Source organism: Pongo pygmaeus, chromosome 2, assembly GCF_028885625.2.
Source record: "Pongo pygmaeus isolate AG05252 chromosome 2, NHGRI_mPonPyg2-v2.0_pri, whole genome shotgun sequence".
Taxonomy (NCBI): domain Eukaryota; kingdom Metazoa; phylum Chordata; class Mammalia; order Primates; family Hominidae; genus Pongo; species Pongo pygmaeus.
The window spans coordinates 119,444,355-119,463,852 of record NC_085930.1 but is presented as its reverse complement, the minus strand read 5'-3'; the positions used below and the strand labels follow the sequence as shown (position 1 = coordinate 119,463,852).

The following is a 19,498-nucleotide window of genomic DNA, read 5'->3' as shown; positions in this document are numbered from 1 at the left end:
TTAGCTGTAGACATCAAGAATGTATAATAAATCTCATGAACTTATTGCTACTGTCTGACTAAAATTTAGTGTTTTTTTTGACCAACGTCCCTCTCCCACTCCCCAGTCTTTGGTAGCCATCATTTTACTCTTTGTTTCTATGAATTTGAGTTTTAACCTCCATATATAAGTAAGATCCGGTGGTATTTGCCTTTCTGTGCCTGGCTTATTTCACTTAACATAGTGACCTCCAGGTTCATTTATGTTGTTGCAAGTGATAGAATTTTCTTCATTTTTAAGGCTGGATAGTATTCCATTGTGTATATATACACCATATTTTCTTTATCCATTTATCTGTTGATGGATACTTAGGTTGATTCCATATCTTGGGTATTGTGAATAATGCTACAATAAACGTGAGCGTGTAGTTAACTCTGACGTCTGATTTCAGATCCTTTAGATATATACATAGAAGTGAAATTGCTGGATCATATGGTAGCTTATTATTTTTTTGACAGGACCTCCATATAGTTTTCCACATGGCTGTGCTAATTAACATTTCCACCAACAGTGTGCAAGGGTTCCCTTTTCTCCATATCCTCAACAGCACTTTTTTTTTTTGTTTGTTTGTTTGTTTGTTTGTCTTTTTGATGATATCCATTCTAACAGCTATGAGGTGACAGATCATTATGATTTTAGTTTGGGTTTCTCTGATAATTAGTGATGTTGGGCACCTTTTCATATACCTGCTGGACATTTGTGTATCTTGTTTTGAGAAATGTCTGCACAGGCCTTTTGTCCATTTTTAATCTGTTGTTTTATTTTCTTAATACTGAGCTGTTTGAATTTCTTATATATCTTGAATATTAACTCCTTATCAGATGTATGGTTTGCAAATATATTCTTCCATTTTGTAGGTTGTCTCTTCACTCTGTTGATTGTTTTCTTTGCTATGCTAAAGCTTTGTAGGTTGATGTAATCCCATTAGCCTATTTTTGCTTTTGTCGCCTATGCTTTCGAGTTCATATCCAACAAGTCCTTGCCAAGACCAGCTTCATGTAGTATTTCTCCTACATTTTCTTCTAGTAGTTTTACAGTTTTAGATGTTATGTTTGTTATTAATTCATTTTGAATTGATTTTTTGTATATAGTTTGAGAAGAGGGTTTAATTTCATTCTTCTGCATGTGGATATCAAGTTTTCTAATCACCAATTTATTGAAGAAGCTACCCTTTCTCCATTGTGTGTGCTTGGCATCTTTTCTGAAAGTCAATTGGCCATAAGTGGATGGGTTCATTTCTGGGCTGTCTATTCTACGTAGCTGTTTCTATGCCAATACCATGCTGTGTTGATTAATGCAGATTTGTAGTAAATTTTGAAATCAGGTAGTATGATGTCTTCTTCTTTGTTCTTTTTGTTCAGAATTGCTTTGGCTGTTCAAGGTTATTTGTGGTTGCATATGACTTTTAGAATTGTTTTGTCTATTTCTGTGAAAAATATCACTGGAATTTTGATAGAGATTGCATTGAATATTTAGATCACTTTTAGTAGTATGTTAACAATATTAATTATTCCAATCCATGAATACAGGATTTCTTTCCATTTATCTGTGTCTTCTTCCATTTCCTTCATCAACATTTGATAGACTTCGGTGTACAGATCTTTCACTGTATACTGTGAAATTTATCTCTAAGTTTTTTTATAGCTATTGTAAATGATATTTTAAAGAATTTCTTTTTTGGATAGTTTGCTGCTAGTGTAATGTAGCGATAGTTTGCATACTAATGATTTCTGTGTGCTGATCTTGTATCTGCAAAAGTTACTAAGCAAGTTGTTTATGAATTCTAACAGTTTTTGGTGGAGTCTTTAGGACTTTGTATAAATAAGATCATGTCATCTACAAAGAGACAATTTAACTTCTTCTTTTAAACCAGTTTGAATCCCTTTTATTTCTTTCTTTTGCCTGATTGTTCTGGCTAGGACTTCTAGTACTATGTTGAATAGCAGTAGCAAAAGTGGGCAACCTTGTTGTATTGCTTCTGCTCTTACAGAAAAAGCTTTCAATTTTTCACCATTGAGTATGATGTTAGCTGTAGGCTTTCGATATATGGCCTTTATTATGTTGAGGTACGTGTCTTCTATACCTAACTTGTTGAGAGTTTTTATTATGAAAGGGAGTTGAATTTTGTCAAATACCTTTTCCACAACTATTGAGTGATCATATTTTTTATATCTTTAATTTTGTTAATGTGGTGTATCACATTCATAGTTTTGCATATATCCAGTGATCACAGGAATAAATCCCAGTTGATCATGGTGAATGATACTTTAAATGTACTGTTTAATTTGGTTTGTGGCACTGGGTTGAAAACTTCTGCATCTACTTTCATTAGGCATATTGGCTTGTAGTTTTTTTCTTGTAGTGTCCTTCTCTGGCTGTAGTAGCAGGGTAATGCTGGACTTGTAAAATGGGTTTGGAAGTATTCCTTGCTCTTAATTTTTTGAAACAGTTTGAGAAGGCTTGGTATTCTTTAAATATTTGGTGGCATTCAGCTGTGAAGCTATCAGGTCCTGGGGTTTTCTTTTGTCATTGGCAAATTTTTAATGACTCTTTCAATCTCCTTACTTGTTACTGATCTGTTCAGATTTTCCGTTTCTTCATGATTTAGTTTTGGTCTAGGATATTATCCATTTCTTCCAGGTTATCCAGTCTGTTGGTTTATAATTGTTCATAAGAGCCTTTTATGATTCTTTGTATTTCTGTGGTATTAATTGTAATGTCTCCTTTTTAGATTCTGATTTTAGTTATTTGAGTCCTCTCTTTTTTAGTCTAGTTAAATATTTTTCAGTTTTGTTTATCCTTTTATAAAACCAATGGTTTGGTTATTCTTATCTGTTGTTTTTATAATCGATATTTTTAAATTTCTGTTCAGATCTTAATTATTTTATTCCTTGTGCTGATTTTGGGCTTATTTGGTTTTCTTTTCCTAGTTCCTTGAGATTGACATTTGATTGTTATTTGAGATCTTTCTTCTTTTTTCAAGTTGGTATTTCTTGCTATAAAATATCCCATTAGAACTGCTTCTGCTACATCTCATAATTTTTGGTATGTTGTGTTTTCATTTTTGTTTGTCTCAAGAAATATCTGTATTTCCCTTTTAATTTCTTCATTGACTCATTGGTTGTTCAGGAGCATGTTGCTTAATTTCCATGTTTGTAAATTTTTTGAAGTTTCTCCTATTACTGATTTTAGTTTCATACCATTGTGTTTTAAAAAGATATTTTATATAACTTCAATCTCAAATTTGTTTAAACTTATTTTGTGGCCTAACGTGATCTATTCTGGAGACTGTTTCTTGTGTCTTGAGAAGAATGTGCATTCTGCAGGTGTTGGATAGGTTGTTCATTTATCTGTTAGATCCATTTGGTCTAAAGTGTAGTTCAAGTCCAATGTTTCTTTTTTGATTTTCAGTCTGGATGAGCTGTCCATAGTTGAAAGTCGGGTATTGGAGTACCCTACTGTTATTGTATTACAGTCTATGTCTCTTTTCAGATCTATTAATATTGTCTTTATATCTTCAGATGCTTTGATTTTAGATGAATATATATTTATAATTATATCTTCCAGATGAGTTGATCCCTTTATCATTATAGAATGATCTTCTCTGTCTTGTTTTACAGTTTTGAATTAGTCTGTTTTATCTAACATAAATACAGCTACCCTTGCTTTCTTTTGGATTTTATTTTTATGGAATATCTTTTTCTATCCTTTCACTTTTAATCTATGTATGTTCTTAAAGGGGAAGTATATTTCTTATTGGCAACACATAGTTGGGTCTTGTTTATGTATTCAGTGACTTTATATATTTTGATTGGATAATTTAATCTATTTATATTCAAGGCAATTATTAATAGGTAAGAACTTTTACTGCCATTTTTATTGTTTTCTGATTGTTTTGTACATGTTTTTTTCCTTTATTCTATCTTGCTATATTCTTTTCTGATCAGGCAGTTTTCTCTATTGAAATACTTTGATTATTTACTTTTTATCTTTCTCTCTCTTTTCCCTTTTCTTTTCTTTTCTCTTTCCTTTTCCTTTTCCCTTTCCCTTTTCCTTTCCTTTCCTTTCCGTACCTTCTTTCCTTCCTTCCTTCCTCCCTCCCTTCCTTCCTCCCTCCCTCCCTCCCTTCCTGCCTCCCTCCCTTCCTCCCTCCCTGCCTCCCTCCCTTCCTCCCTCCCTTCCTTTTTTCCTTCCTTCCTTGTTTTTTTTTTTGAGATGGAGTCTCACTCTGTTGCTCAGGTTGAAGTGCAGTGGCACCATATCAGCACAATGCAACCTCCATCTCCCGAGGTCAAGCAATTTTCCCACTTCAGCCTCCTGAGTGGCTGGGATTACAGGTATCTGCCACCATGTCTGGCTAATTTTTGTATTTTTAGCAAAGGTGGGGTTTCACCATGTTGGCCCAGCTGGTCTAGAACTCCTGACCTCAAGTGATCCACCCACCTTGGCCTCCCAAAGTGCTGGGATTACAGGAATGAGCCACTGTGCCTGGCCAGTTTTTAACTTTTATGTATTTACTATAAGTTTTGCTTTGTGGCATGAGACTTACATAAAATACTTTATAGTTACAATAAGATATTTTAAGCTAATAACAATGTGTCTTTTTTGATAACAATGTGTCTTTGACAGCATAAAAAACTATACTTTTACTTCATCCCCTTATATTTTATGTTTATGCCACAATTTACATCATTTTATATTGTATATCTCTTAAATATTATAATTATTCTTATTTTTAATAGTTTTATCTTTTAGCCTTTATACCAAAAATACAGGTAATTTATACACCACTATTACAGTATTGGAGCATTCTAAATTTGCATCTGTACTTTTACCATGGAGTTTTTACTTTCATATATTTTATATTACTGCTTAGTGTCCTTTCCTTCAGCTTGAATAAATTCCTTTAGCATTTCTTGCAAGACAGTTCTGATAGTGATAAACTCCTTCAGCTTTTATTTGTCTGGAGAGTCTTTATCTCTTCATTTCTGAGGAACACCTTTGCCAGACAAACTACTCTTGGTTGGCAGTTTTAAATTTATTTAATTCTTTTTTCTTTCGTTCTTTCGTTCTTTCTTTCTTTCGTTCGTTCGTTCGTTCGTTCTTTCTTTCTTTCTTTCTTTTCTTTCTTCTTTCTTTTCTTTTCTTTCTTCCTTTCTTTCACGGAGTCTCGCTCTGTCACTCAGGCTGGAGTGCAGTGGCACAATCTCGGCTCACTGCGAGCTCCACCTCCTGGGTTCATGCCATTCTGCCTCAGCCTCCTGAGCACCTGGGAACACAGGCGCCTGCCACCATGCCCAGCTAATTTTTTGTATTTTTAGTAGAGATGGGGTTTCACCATGTTAGCCAGGATGGTCTCGATCTCCTGACCTCGTGATCTGCCCGCCTTGGCCTCCCAAAGTGCTGGGATTACAGGCATGAGCCACCGTGCCTGGCCTATTTAGCACTTTTAATATGTCATCTCACTCTCTCCTGGCCTATAAGGTTTTTTTGTTGAGAAATCCGCTAACCTTAGTGAAACGTCCTCATGTTATTTGCTTTTTTTTTTCTGTTTCTGCTTTCAGGGTCTGCTGTTTGTTTTTGATTTTTGAGCAACCATTATATGTCATGATGTATAGTTTTGTTTGGATTGAATCTGATTGGAGACTTTTGGCTCCTATACTTGGATATTTGCATTTTTCTCCAGATTTAGAAATTTTTCTATAGTATTTCTTTATATAATCTTTCTGACCTCTTTTCTCTCTCTTTTAAAAACACCTATAATTTGAATAATTGTGCTATTGATACTGTCCCACAAATACCATCAGCTTTGTTCATTCTTTTTTCTCCTCTCACTATATATTTTCAAATAACCTGTCTTCAAGTTTACAGATTCTTTTTCTGCTTGATCAGTGCTGCTGTTGATACCCTTTATTGTATTTTTCATTTCACTCATTATATTTTTTTGCTCCAGAATTTGATTTAAAAAAATTATAATTTTACTGTTAAATTTCTCATTTTGGCCCCATTTACTGTTTTCCTTTTTTTTAAGAAAGATATTTCTCTGTATTTTCTTGAATTTATCTGAACTTTCTTCAAGCAATCATTTTGAATTCTTTGTCAGTCAGGTTCTATATCTTCATTTCTTTGGGGTCAGCTACTGGAAAATTATTGTGGGTTTTTTTTTTTTTTGGCAGTGTTATAGCTCCTTGGTTTTTAATATTTCTTGTTGCCATACATTGATGTTTGGCCATTTTTTTGGGCAGTCACTTCTTCCAGACTTGATGGACATTTTTATTTTGGAAAGACCTTCCCCTATGGGGTGTGTGTGTGCGAGCGGGCTTGCTTGTTATGATACAGTGGTTCTGGCACCAGTGAGAGCTCTGGCAGCCGATGTGGATGTTGACAGTGATTTCAGGGATCCTCAGAGGTCATCACTCTGGTTGTTCAAAGTGACAATGAGGGTTTTTGGGGTCTTTGGTGGTGATGACTACTTAGGATTTCCTGATCTCTTTTTCTCCCACTGGGAAAGTTGTGGTTGAGGAGATTTTTCTTAGTCTTGTGTCTGGCTTATAGAGCCACTCATGGTGGCAATGGCTCTGGTGTCTGATAAGTGATATCCATAAGGTAGCCATGTTGCTGAGATTTGAATCCAAAGCATGCATGGAGAAATGATAGGTCCTGGATCTGAGGCAGTAATGGTACTGGAACCAGGGGTGTAGACACTTCCACTACTGTGGTGGTAACAGTATGCAAAGCAGTGATACTTATGAAGCATCCAGGGACCTGATAAAAGCAGCACAGGCTTACACAGAGTTAGAGCAGCTCCAGGGTCAGGGCAGGGCCTAGCTCTCTATGAAAGGTGATATAGTACCTGGGGCTCAGGCACCCCCAAACCCAGCTACTTTGTTAGTAACATTATGTGAGGCACAGGTACTTGTGAAGCAGCCAGGGAGCTGAGAATGGGAGCATAGGCTTTCATAGAATCAGAGTGCTCTGGGGTTAAGGTGGGGCCTAGCTCCCTATGGTGGCAGAGCCAGTGCCCAGACCATGGACATACAAAGTAAGAACGTGGTTGTGGGCCCTGGAGTGTGAAGTAGCTTGTTATGACAATGGCTCCAGTGTTTGAGACGTTGGTGGGGTAGTGCTGCCACAGAGCCCGGGTCTGTAGGAGGAGGCATTCATGGGGTGGCTGTGTCTTTATGGTCAGGGTATTTCTGGGATTGAGAGAGGTGATAGCTCTGTTCCTGAAGTGGCTCAACAGAGGGTGCTTCTTGGGTGGGGGATGGGAGTGCAGCTTTGTTTCCCTTTCTTGGGTTCCCCAGTGAGAATGGCTGTTTGTTACTTCAGGGGCAAAAGATGCCAGTGTTCACTGAAAAGCAGGCCACTGGGGACCATGGTGGCTCTTGCCATATGACTGATGCCAAGAGCCTTTGCCTTTCTTCCTTGTTTCCAGCCATGTCCTAGTATCTCAAGTGTGCTGAATTCACCAATGATTCTTTCTGTGTAAATATTCTTTGGGTTTTTGCTTCACTGTGTTGCTGCAAATTTTTTAATGGGTCCTTAATTCCTCTCTGTGCTATTTTGGTTTGTGGATATCTATCTTCTATGTAATTTTTTGTGGACAGATGAAGGCTAATATCTCATATTCCATTGTATTGCTGATATAAATCTACTGAATTTTGGAAAGTTTAAATTTTACTCACTTAATCTTGCAGTTGTCCCCACTCACTAAATGTGGAAGCTGTTGAATATAGCTCTCAACTCATCACATGTGGAAGCTCATTCAAAGAAAACATAAGTGAACATCTGCATTTCTCCCCTGCTACAATAATTTTTAATAAGGCATATTTCCCCCACTTTCCTTGCCTGTAGGTTTACCCATGTGATTAATTTCCAGATGCTGGAATCATAGAGTTATGTGAAATTTCTGAGCTATGTCTTGGAAGTGAGGGGTACACACCCTTTTCCTTTTTCTTCCACCCTGCTTTTCAGAGTGTGGATATAATGATGAGGCATTTTAAAAATCATGTGGACAAAACATCCATGGCAGAAAATGAGACAGTAGAAGCCTGGATCACAGATAAATTTGTAAAAACAGAAATATCTTAACAGCTTTGACTTTTATGTGAAAGTAAAATAAACTTCTACCTAGTTTAAGCCCGTATTATTTTGTTGTCACATGGAGGCAATTTTGTACTGAAACACCTTTCTCTCAAAGGCATCATGTAGACTTAGCTGATTCACCCAATAGTATTTCTTAATGGTAAGATCCCTTCTTTTATGGAATACTACCTTCAAAGTTAATATTTGATGTACTTGATACTTTGGGTTTTAGGAGCTAGCCCCACAATTTACATCTGTCTGTCCCACACTGTCAGGCCCACATTTACAAGACGAACATCTGCAGGAGACCTTTGCTCTATTATCAATTCAAAGTGTTTCCTGCAAAGTCCACCAAATATTCAAGGTAAGTATAGAACCTGAGTCTTCATTACCTTTGGACACACTGGGACACATCAAAATTTTGTATATATAATTTTTGAGAGTAAGGTTCACAGCTTTTTTTAAAGCAGATTTTAGAGATCATTGACTTAAAACAGATTAGTAATCTCTGTAGTGTTTACCAGAGCCACAGATACCAGCAGAACCTATTTATCCTTCCTCCCAGTGCTCATTGTCTGAGTAGAGGTCTCACCCAGAAAGTAAAGAATTGAATATCAGAACACAGGTTATCTGATTTTAATCATTCCTGACATTTGTTATTTATATCAACAAGCCCTACTGAGAGAGAATGAAGCCAAATACTTTATAAAAATGCATTAGGCCAGGCCCTCATCATTTCTCACCTGGTTTACCTTGACACTTTCTAACTGGTCTCTCTGCCTTCACTTCTATCTTTTACTGTCCTGACTCCTCACTTTTGCCAGAGTGAACTTTTGAAAAAGCAAAACCAACATATGTAAGTAAGTCAAACTACTCAATAACAAGAAAACAAATAATCCAGTTAAAAACGAGCAAAGGACCTGAATAGATGTTTCTCTAAAAGACATACAAATGTCTAACAGATATGTGGAAAAATGCTCAATGTCACTAAGCGTCAGGAAATTGCAAGTCAAAACTGCAATGAGATAATAACCTCACACCTGTTAGAATGACTATGACAAAAATATGAAACATTAGTGTTTGCAGGGGTGTGGAGAAAAGGGAACCCTTGCCTACTGTTAGTGGAAGTGTAAATTAGTAGAGCCATATTGGAGAGTAGTATGGAGGTTCCTCAAAACACTAAAAATTGAATTACCATATGATTCAGCAATCCCACTATATATCCAAAGGAGAGGAAATATGTATGTGAAAGGAAGATCTGCACTCCCACTTTTATTGCAGTGTTATTCACAATAGCCAAGATATTGAGTCAGCCTAAGTGTCTAGCAACAGACAGCTGGATCAAAATGTGTTAAATATGCAATAGAATACTATTCAGCCTTAAAAAAAGAAGGAAATTTTGTGATTTGTGACAACATAGAAGAATCTAGAGGACATTATGCTAAGTGAAATAAGCCAGTCACTGAAAGACAAATACCACATAATTTAATTTACATGTGGATTTGAAGAAGTTGAACTCATAGAAGTAGAGAGTAGAAGGGCGATTAACAGAGGCTGAGAGGGTAGGGTGGACAGGGAAGGGAGGGACGCTGGACAGAGTTCAAAGTTTCACTTAGGAAGAATAAATTCTGGTAATTTGTTGCACAGCATGATGGCTATAGTTAATAATAATATATTTTACAAAATTGCTAAAACAGTGGATACTAAATGTTCTCACCACAAAGAAATGATAAATATTTGAGGTAATGAATATGTCAATTAGCTGATTTGATCATTACACTAAGTATACATATATTGAAACGTTACATGTAGCCCATAAATATATACAATCATTTGTCAATTAAAAATAAAAAGTTTTCCAAGAAAAAAAGGCAAAACCAAAAATATTCTCAGGCTCATCATTTGATCCTACTTGTCTTTCTACATGTTTCTTATTTCCATTCACTTTGTGGCCAAGACAGGCTGAGTTTTTCACCTTTTAAACATTTCTGCCCTTGCCAGCTGAGAACTACACTCATCCTTCAAGGTTCAGCCCAGTCTCCATCCTCTTGGGGAAGTCTTTCTGAATATCCACATACAGACTTAAGGTGCATCAGCTTGGCTCCCAAGGTGCCTTGTACATATCTTTATTAAAGTTCCAATCATATTTTTGTTTGGCTCATGTTTGAGTCCCCCAAGAGACTGTTCATCATTGTATCTTCAGCACATGAATGAATGGAAAGATCACTGAATAGTGAACTACTGCTTGGTTGGTTTGCTTCCAGTAAATCAGAATGTGTAATAATTTATATGAATTGACTAGATTGCAGTTCCTTTAAGCAATGGGGCACATTTAAACCTTTTTTTTTTCTGCATGGAAATGAGAAAATGATTGTCATTTATTCCAAAGGTGCTTATAATTAATTGAGGAGCTGGTGACAAGTTTTAAGCACACAAATGAAGAAAATCAGTTATGTTTTTTGGAAAGATTATCTGACAGTGCTGTTCAGTTTGAAATCACGCCAGCCCTTACATCAGCTGGTGGCTCTTCAATCTGGTATACGTTTTGCTCTGGCTGGTGGGCTGCCGCCACAGCCGCCTTGCTGTTCTCTAGATTTCTCTTTTTGAACACGTCAGATTTAATGAAAAATTAGACATTGCCCCAAACATCCCCATGCTGTCTCCACCTGAAATACCCTCTTCTGTACTTGGCTCTCATATGCTTCAGGTTCGTTTCATCTGTTACTTCTTGGGAAAGATTTCTTGAATTTCTGTATGGATAATTCCTCATTCTTGGGGCCTGTTGCTTCCCTTTACCATGCTGTATCATGCACATTTCTTGCTTGCCTGTCTCCTTGTGGGATTTTAATCCAATTGATGGAAAGAAATTCATTCCATGGTCTCCAAAGTCCGAGCCTAATGTTTCAAGTGGGTTTAAGTGGGTTCCTGAGCTTAGTGTCCCAAGCGGGTTTAAGTGTCTTAAGTGGGTTTCATAAGTAATCTAAGGAAAGAATGAATGTGGGGAGATTAGATGTAAGGACACTGGATAGGTAGGCAGTCTGGATGCTAAATAATTAGGGCTTGACTTTGGAGGCAATGAAAATGGATGGATTGGAGGATGTGTTACAAAAGTAGGCCTTGACTGGATGTCATGAGTAAAGCAGAAGAGAACATCAAAAGTGGTGGAACCTGTTGGCTTGGTTCAGAAGACTTGATGTGCAAGGAGCAGAAATACAAGGGGCAAGGGGATAATTTTAGGTAGAAACAGTGATTCTATAAAAGTTGAATTTAACAAAGGACTTAGTACTGTAAGCATTTAAGATAGCTTTGACTATTTTCTACTATTGGAAGTTTCTTTTGTTTGTGGAATCTAAATTTCCAATATGTAATTTAAACTCAGTTTGATACAAAATTTTCTTCCTTTTCAATTTTACACTCCTGAATAAATGTGTTTGCTTTAAAGGGAGAAATAAATATTTGAAAAGAGTAAACAATTGAAAAATTAAAATATGAATAATTTACATGCTGTCAGTTATTTTTTTGATTACTAAATTATGTGTTCATTGAATGCTGATTATATTTAAATGTCTCCTTCAGTGTTGCTAAGGGAAATACACTTTCTTAGCAGACTTTTGTGTATAGACTTTATTTTTGCGTATATTGTGTATATTGTTCCCAGTTTATTTTTTAAAGAATGATAACTATTATTTTTCACAAACATGTTCATTTTTGAATAAAAATGCAAAAACGGGACATTCAAAAAGAAAAAAATTGCCTAAAATTCCACTGCCCTGTTTTTAACATTTATAAACACAACTCTAGATATTTCTTTATTAATATACATATGGAGTACATATAGATAGGGGGAGAGAGAGAGAGAGAGAACATAATTATCAAGATTGGAATTATAAGGCACATGCTATTTTTATTGAACATATTAAACATAATCTTTCTTTAATTTAGCAGAGATAAATTTGCAGTGGAATTAAAGGAACCAGTGATCTCATAATTCTAACAGTTGCTTAAACTAAGTTTTATATTTAAATGAATTTAATGTTAACCACCAGTCCTCATTTTATGTTTCTTCTTTCCTATTGTTTATATTTTGATATCTCTATTTGCTAGCAGAATTTTATCCTCTAGTACTCTCTTCAAGCAAGGCCTGCAAGTGTTGGCTTTTCTGTTATTGCATACTAAACAATGTATGTTTGTTGCTTTTACACTTTATACTTGAAGGACTACTTGTCAGGTATTTTTTTCCTCAGATCACTGGGACCAGTTTTCTACTGCTTTCTGGCTTTGATAGTATTGCTTTGCATAAGTCTAAAATTAACTCTTTTTTTTCTGTTTAAATGATAGCTTGATATTTCCTTTTTAACTCTGTGTTGCAAACTATCACACACATATAGATAATTTACAAAGAACAAAACAAGCACCTATGTATGCCTCACCTAGGTCAAGAAACAGCACATTGCCCGCACTCTCCACTGACTTCTCAGGACTTGCAAAATCCCTATACCAAAAGTGGCTTCTCATGGAGGGCTCACCTTACATCTTTGACTTTTCCTAGTTCTTGTGATTGCAATTCTTTACTACCTTATTTGCTTTTCAGTGTCTTCCAGCATGTTTTTAAAAAAGGGTTTTTTTTTCCAGCTTTTCTACTAGCTATCTTCAGTGGGAATGTTGTTCTGAATTATATAATTCACCATTACCAGAAGCTGAACATCCCAAGGTGGTTTGTTAACATTGAATTTCAGTGACTTTGGTAGGATATGATTACAATGCTTATTGTTGTTGTTTTTTTTAATTGAGGAAAGGGCAGTTCACTACCCTTTTCATCTACAAATTTAATTCTTTATGTCTGAAAAAATTTCTGTATTTTAATAATTGAATTTATATATCATTTGTTAGTTCATCAAGAACAATTTTGTGTAGGATGAATTTCTCTTATCTTTTATATCCATCACCATCTCTATAACCAGCTACAAAAATCAAAATGTTATTGAAGTACTACATGCATACAGAAAAGTGCTCAAATTTTAAGTGTGTAGCTTGATGACTCGTCACCAACTGAGCATATTCATGTAAGCAATACTCAGTTTAAAAAATTCAACCTTATTAGATTTCCAAAAGTCTCTCTGGTGTCCACAAATATTCAGTCTCTTAACACCAGAGATTAGTTATGCTTGATTTTGAATTTTGTATAAATAGCATTATGTTATGTAATCTTTTGTTTCAAACTTACTTTACTCAATGATACATAAATAAGTTTTATCCATGTTGCTATGTGTAGTTGTTTATTCATTATTATTACTGCATAGTATTTCATTGTGTGATTATTACAATTTATTAGCCTCTTTTTAATGGACTTTGGAGGGTTTTCAGTTTTTGACAGTTACAAATAATGATGTTCTGAACAGTCTAGTACGTGCCTTTTGGTGAACATGTTTATACATTTCTTCTGTATACTTTCCTAAGAGTGGAATTGCTGGGTCATAGAATAAGCACTTGCTCAACTTTAGTAGATATCATGAAACAGTTTTCCAAAATGGTTGTACCAATATACACTACCACTAGCAGCATATGCTATGAAAGTTCCAGTTTTTCCACATTGCTACACTCACTTAGTATTGTCTTTTTCATTTTAGCCACTCTGATAGATAGTTTTTAAATAAACTTCATTCATTTCTTTTCAATTTGTATTCTAAATTTCCAACAGCTTTAGTTCTGCATCTTTCAGATTTCTCTTTTCTGGGTCTCAGTCCTTTCATTTCTAAATTAACTATATGATCCTGAATGTTGGAATTGTGACAAACAAGTTCCTAGCCTGCTTATTTTCCTTTTTCACTATACATCTAAAATTCTCTCTATAGGTTTCTGAAATAGCTGTTTTTTGGCAATTAAATATCACAATGCAAATTATCTTCCTAGGAAGCCTCAACTTACATTTCCTGATTTCTTTTTCAAGACAACCTGGGGAAAGACAGCAAGCAGCTGTAGCTTGACAGAGTGCTGGCATTTTGTCTGATCATTCTAGATATACTGATCACCTAGTGTTGTTAAACAAACTTTAAGTGGGCTACTTTCTTTGATTAAAATTTGACCTGAAAAAATTGCTTGTAAGAGCAGAGCCTCAATGCTGGGGTTTGAATCCACACTGTTGCAAATGCCTCTCATTTCCTTTCTATGTCTTATAACATACAGCACTTTGATTTCCTGAATACTATGGTGCAATAGAGCTGTGCGGTGTCATTTTATACCTTCTTGGTAACTTTTACTGAGGAGTTGTACAAACAAAACAAAACCAAGCTATAGAGAGACCCCATTTCAGGCTGCAAACACCTGTCTGATGATTATCCTATAGTTCCTTCTCAAACAGGAAGAATGCCTCCAAAAAGCAAGCAATCAATCCACTCTGAGGCATACCCCTGGAGTTGCACAATGTCAGGAGATTGCTGCTTGATTGATCTTTGGCTGAAGATAGCTCTGGCTGTTTATATTTTCTGCATTTATGTTTATTAATTTCAGAGCTCACTCATTGTTGGTGCTGCTGCTGATCATAATAACCAACATAAGAACAACATGCTGAGTTTTTGTTTTTCCCTTCTTCCCCATTTTTCAAAGCAAAATTTATGTAGTGGTCTCATTCATGCCCGAAACAAGTAATATTAATGACTTTAGTGACATAAGGCTTCATTCATGGAAGGTTCCCTTCTGAGGTAATTCTGAGTGATGTGCTTTAATAATGAGGAGAGTCCAGATTAGAAATTCTCATTATCTTATGCTCTGTGTGAAAACATGTCTCACCATCCAAGACCAGAGGGAGGTAAAACTTTCCATTAATCATTCCAGTTACATGAATTCTAGTTACACTTTAATTTGACCTAGCTATATTTGCCCTATCTAAGCCCCTTAGTCAAGATGGAGAAATAGATTCCATGAGAGGATTAATATGTTTCTTATAGATGTGTGGATCCACAGCATCTCAGTTGGAGGAACATTGAGGCTAAAGTGTTAACATCCTCCACATAACGTGAAGTTTTTCCTTGAAGCATCTGTGCTAAATACCTATATGAATATTTCTCACAAATCTTAGAGACCTGAATCAGCATCCTCTCTAGAAACTCCTTGGAAATGGAAATTGAGAGACCTTGGTCTTATTAACCTGGCACTCTAACTAGCCACAGCTGGCAGAGTGGATGGTAGAAACCGCCATGCACATTACTATCTAGGTAAAGCATGATCATGCAAAGTGAAGAGACATTATGCAAAGAATGACAGAAAATACTTGCAAATACCTATCTGACAAGGGATTAATAACCAGAATATATAAGGAGCTCAAACAACTCTATAGGAAAAAATCTAATAACCTAATAAAAATATGGGCAAAATATTTGAATAGACATTTTTGAAAAGAAGACCTACAAATGGAAAATAGGCATATGAAAAAGTGCTCAACATCATTAATCAGAGAATCGTTGATCATCAGAGAAATGAAAATCAAAACTACAATGAAATACAATGAGATATCATCTCACACCAGTTATAACAAAATGACTTCTATCCCCAAAAGACAGGCAATGACACATCCTGGCAAAGATATGGAGAATAGGGAACCCTCATATGCTATTGGTAGGAATGTAAATTAGTACAATCACTATGGAGAACAGTTTGGAGTTTCCTCAGAAAACTAAATTGAGCTACCATATGATCCAGTAATCCCACTGCTGAGTATATACCCAGAAGAAAGGAAATCAGTATATCAAAGACTTATCTGCACTCCCATGTTTTTTGCAGCTCTGTTCACAGTAGCCAAGATTTGGAAGCAACCTAAGTGTCCATCAACAGATGAATAGAGAAAGAAAATGTGGTACTTATACACAATGGAGTACTGTTTAGCCACAAAAAAGAGTGAGATCCAGTCATTTGCAACAACTGGAAGGAAGTGGAGATCATTATGTTAAGTGAAAAAAAGCCAGGCAGAGAAAAAAAACATTGCATGTTCTGAAACATCACGTGTTCTCAGTTATTTGTGGGATCTAAAAATCAAATCAATTGAACTTATGGAGATAGAGAGTAGAAGGACGGTGATATCCCTTGGCTGTGTCCCCGCCCAAATCTCATCTTGAATTATAGTTCCCATCATCCCCATGTGTCATGGGAAGTGCCCAGTGGGAGATAATTGAATCGTGGGGATGGTTTCTTTCATGCTATTCTTGTGATAGTAAGTTCTCACAAGATCTGATGGTTTTATATGGGGCTTTTCTTCCTTTTGCTCGGCACTTCTCCTTGCTGCCGCCACATGAAGAAGGATGTGTTTGCTTCCCTGTCTGCCATGATTATAAGTTTCCTGAGGCCTCTTCAGCCATGCTGAACTGAGAGTCAATTAAACCTCTTTCCTTTATAAATTACCCAGTCTCGGGTATCTTCATTAGCAGCATAAGAACGGACTAATACAGATGGTTACCAGACGCTGGGAAGGGTAGGGGCGGGGCGGGGTGGGGGCGGGGCTGGGGAGAGTTCGGAGTGATTAATAGGTACAAAAACAATGATTAGAAAGAATGAATAAGACCTACTTGAGAGCACAACAGGGTGACTGTAGTCAATAATAATGTAATTGTATATTTAAAAATAACTAAACAAGTATAATTGGATTGTTTGTAACACAAAGGGTAAATGCTTGAGGGGATGGATACTCCATTCTCCATGATGTGATTATTATGCATTGCATCCCTGCATCAAAACATCTCATGTACCTCGTAAATATATACACCTACTACGTGCCCACATAATCATGCATGTCTGCATGTTACACGAGAATCTTGGAATCTGATCTTGGTGTTTCAAAACTGGGATTAAGTTGCATATTGGGATTGTCCAATGCCTGGGGTTCAAGGAACCACGGAAGAATTGTGTAGCTCTGAACAGGCTCTGACTGCAGAAGAGGGATGATAACACAAACAAGAGGTAGCACATCAGGCTTTGTGTGAAACATTTGGCAATGTCATCAGTCTGCACTTTTGACATGTGGGGTTGCTGCCTGTAGGTTCACCAGGAAAAGCACAAGAAAGTATCTCTTTGGCTACTTCCCTGGAAAAACACAAGCTTTACTTACTCAAGGGCCTGCTAATCAGGTAGCACTAGGAATGCACATCTGACTTCCCAATTCTTCCTGTTTTGTACATGTAGGTGTAAGGGGCCATAAAAATCTGTTCGAGGAGAAAGTAATGCAGCTGAGCCTCTTTAATGGGTTGATATTTTGTGCTGTGATGACACCTGCAGGGAACACCTGTGCCTCATTTATTCCTTATTTATCATATTTCTTGGTTTTCATGTTGACTACATTGTGTATGTAATAAAACAATTAAGAAGGAGAGACTAGTATGTAAAGTAGTTCTGGCTAGAGTATAGAATTGGGCTGCCAATAGCATGATGCAGGTGAGATGGGCTAGCATCAATCTGTGTCCTCTTCTAGATCATCAGGATACTTGCCAACAAGGTCACAGTGGACTCCATGGAGCAACTGCTCTCAGGAGGCAACAGGTGTGTGAGGATGGCTCTTTACTTATGATGCTTCCTTCCCAAGATGCTCATTTACATCTGAAATGTATTTAAGCATTTTCCCCCGGATACTGTATGATGATGGAGCAGGTGAGCTCAAGCTGTAGGCCATAAAAAGTGGAAGGGAGGCTGCCCAAGAAAGATAAGAAAGATAAATACTTGTTAATGAATATGATGAATTGAACTCACTTTCAAAAACCTATGTGATCATCCCAAGGCTGTATTAAAATGATTCTTCTTTTAACAGAGACATATTTTTATACCTTCCCAGGGAAAAAATCATATAGTTCTTTAGGATCTATTTTCAATTTGAATAAATGAGTGAGGAGCAGGTGGATTCTGGCTCCTAGTCTCTCCACCCTCATGAGTCTTTCTGTGTGGGAAGGAGAGAGAATTTCTCAGTGGAATAGTGAATTCCAAAACAGCATGTTTCAGTAACACATTTCAGGAAGTCCAGATTTTACCTCTTCTTTTTGGCAGGGTATGGTTTTGCCACTCTTTCTAAAAACACATGATTGACTAAGCTCAGTCACCAGGATCCAGCAGTTGGCCAGGACCCTGTGTTGGGGAGGTCCTTTTGGGTCTTTGGCTCAGATGAATTAGCAGCTCAATTGAGCTAGCTGAGCACAGTACTTGGAGAGGAGGGTTTTGCAGGGTTCAGGCAGTCCATAGTGGAAGCCAGCATGAGCCTCTAAACATGAAGAAATTATTTTGAGATCTTACATGAAGTTGACAGAAATATCACAGCACTGTTACAAATTTGATTATTCAAAGATCAGGCAAGCTATAATTTTTTCTTCAGATATTATCACTATCAACCTATATGCACAAAGATATGAAGCAAAATTCTGTAGCTCCTAGAGGGATTATCCTGTCATTAAGTCTTGATTTCAAACTTTCATTTAAATTAGCTTTCACCTGTCTTTCTGAATCTCTTGAGTTTGTCTCCCCTGTGCTGCCCATATGCCTCTGTCTTCATAGGAAATATGATAGCCCATCATATTTTATGGGATCTTGCTACCACTGCTATGCGGGGCTTTGACCCTTTGTAAAGAGTCAAGAAGATAATAAACATGCTCTTGGAGATAGTTAATCTTTTTTACCTAGTCCTTATTGGTCAGATGACTTTTCAGTCTCTTTGGTCATCTTTGGCCGCAGACCACACACCCACTACATGTATGCATGAACTCACCCACATGTGTGCACACATATACAATTGTATACAAACATGTATGCAGGGCATATATGCCCACAAAGCATTTCCATTTTGATTTTAATTGATATTTCCCACACTTTTACATTGTCTTGCAGGATAATGTGGTTGTAAGATGTTTAGGAACATGAAACGTGTGAAATGTAAATGTGAAAACTCCTAGAGTAACATGAAATTCAACTATATGAGTTTCCAGTGGGCACCTAAGTCCATTTTATGTTGCTCTAATAGAATACCTGATACTGAGCAATTTATAAAGAATATAAATTTTTTCTCCAGTGTTCTGGAGGCCGAGATGTCCAAGATCAAAGGTGTGGCACTGGCAAGGGCCCTCTTGCTGCATATTCACATGGCAGAAGGTGAAGGATAAAAGGAGACAAATGTTGTGTCCTTACATGATAGAAAGGATTGATATAAAAAAGTAACATTTTATGAAAAAGTATAAAATGTTCAACAGGGACAAAATCTACATTGCTAATGGTAAAATCCAAATGAAAATAAACAATCACAAAACTTTAGCTAATGAATGACACAGGAATGTACAAAATAAAAAAAATTGAAAAAGTCAAGATGATAGGATGCAATATTTTATATACTAAGCAGATAACAGAATAAAGATAA

The 19,498-nt window shown here is 36.4% G+C and overlaps 1 long non-coding RNA gene across 1 annotated transcript in view; it reads left to right on the top strand.

The window, feature by feature from the left end:
• Positions 1-19,498, top strand: part of LOC129034051 (uncharacterized) — a 233,291-nt gene that overhangs the window by 170,402 nt on the left and 43,391 nt on the right. Inside the window, exon 4 of the long non-coding RNA XR_008501743.1 lies at positions 17,579-17,646. This is a non-coding gene — a long non-coding RNA (uncharacterized LOC129034051). The remainder of the gene's footprint in view (positions 1-17,578; positions 17,647-19,498) is intronic.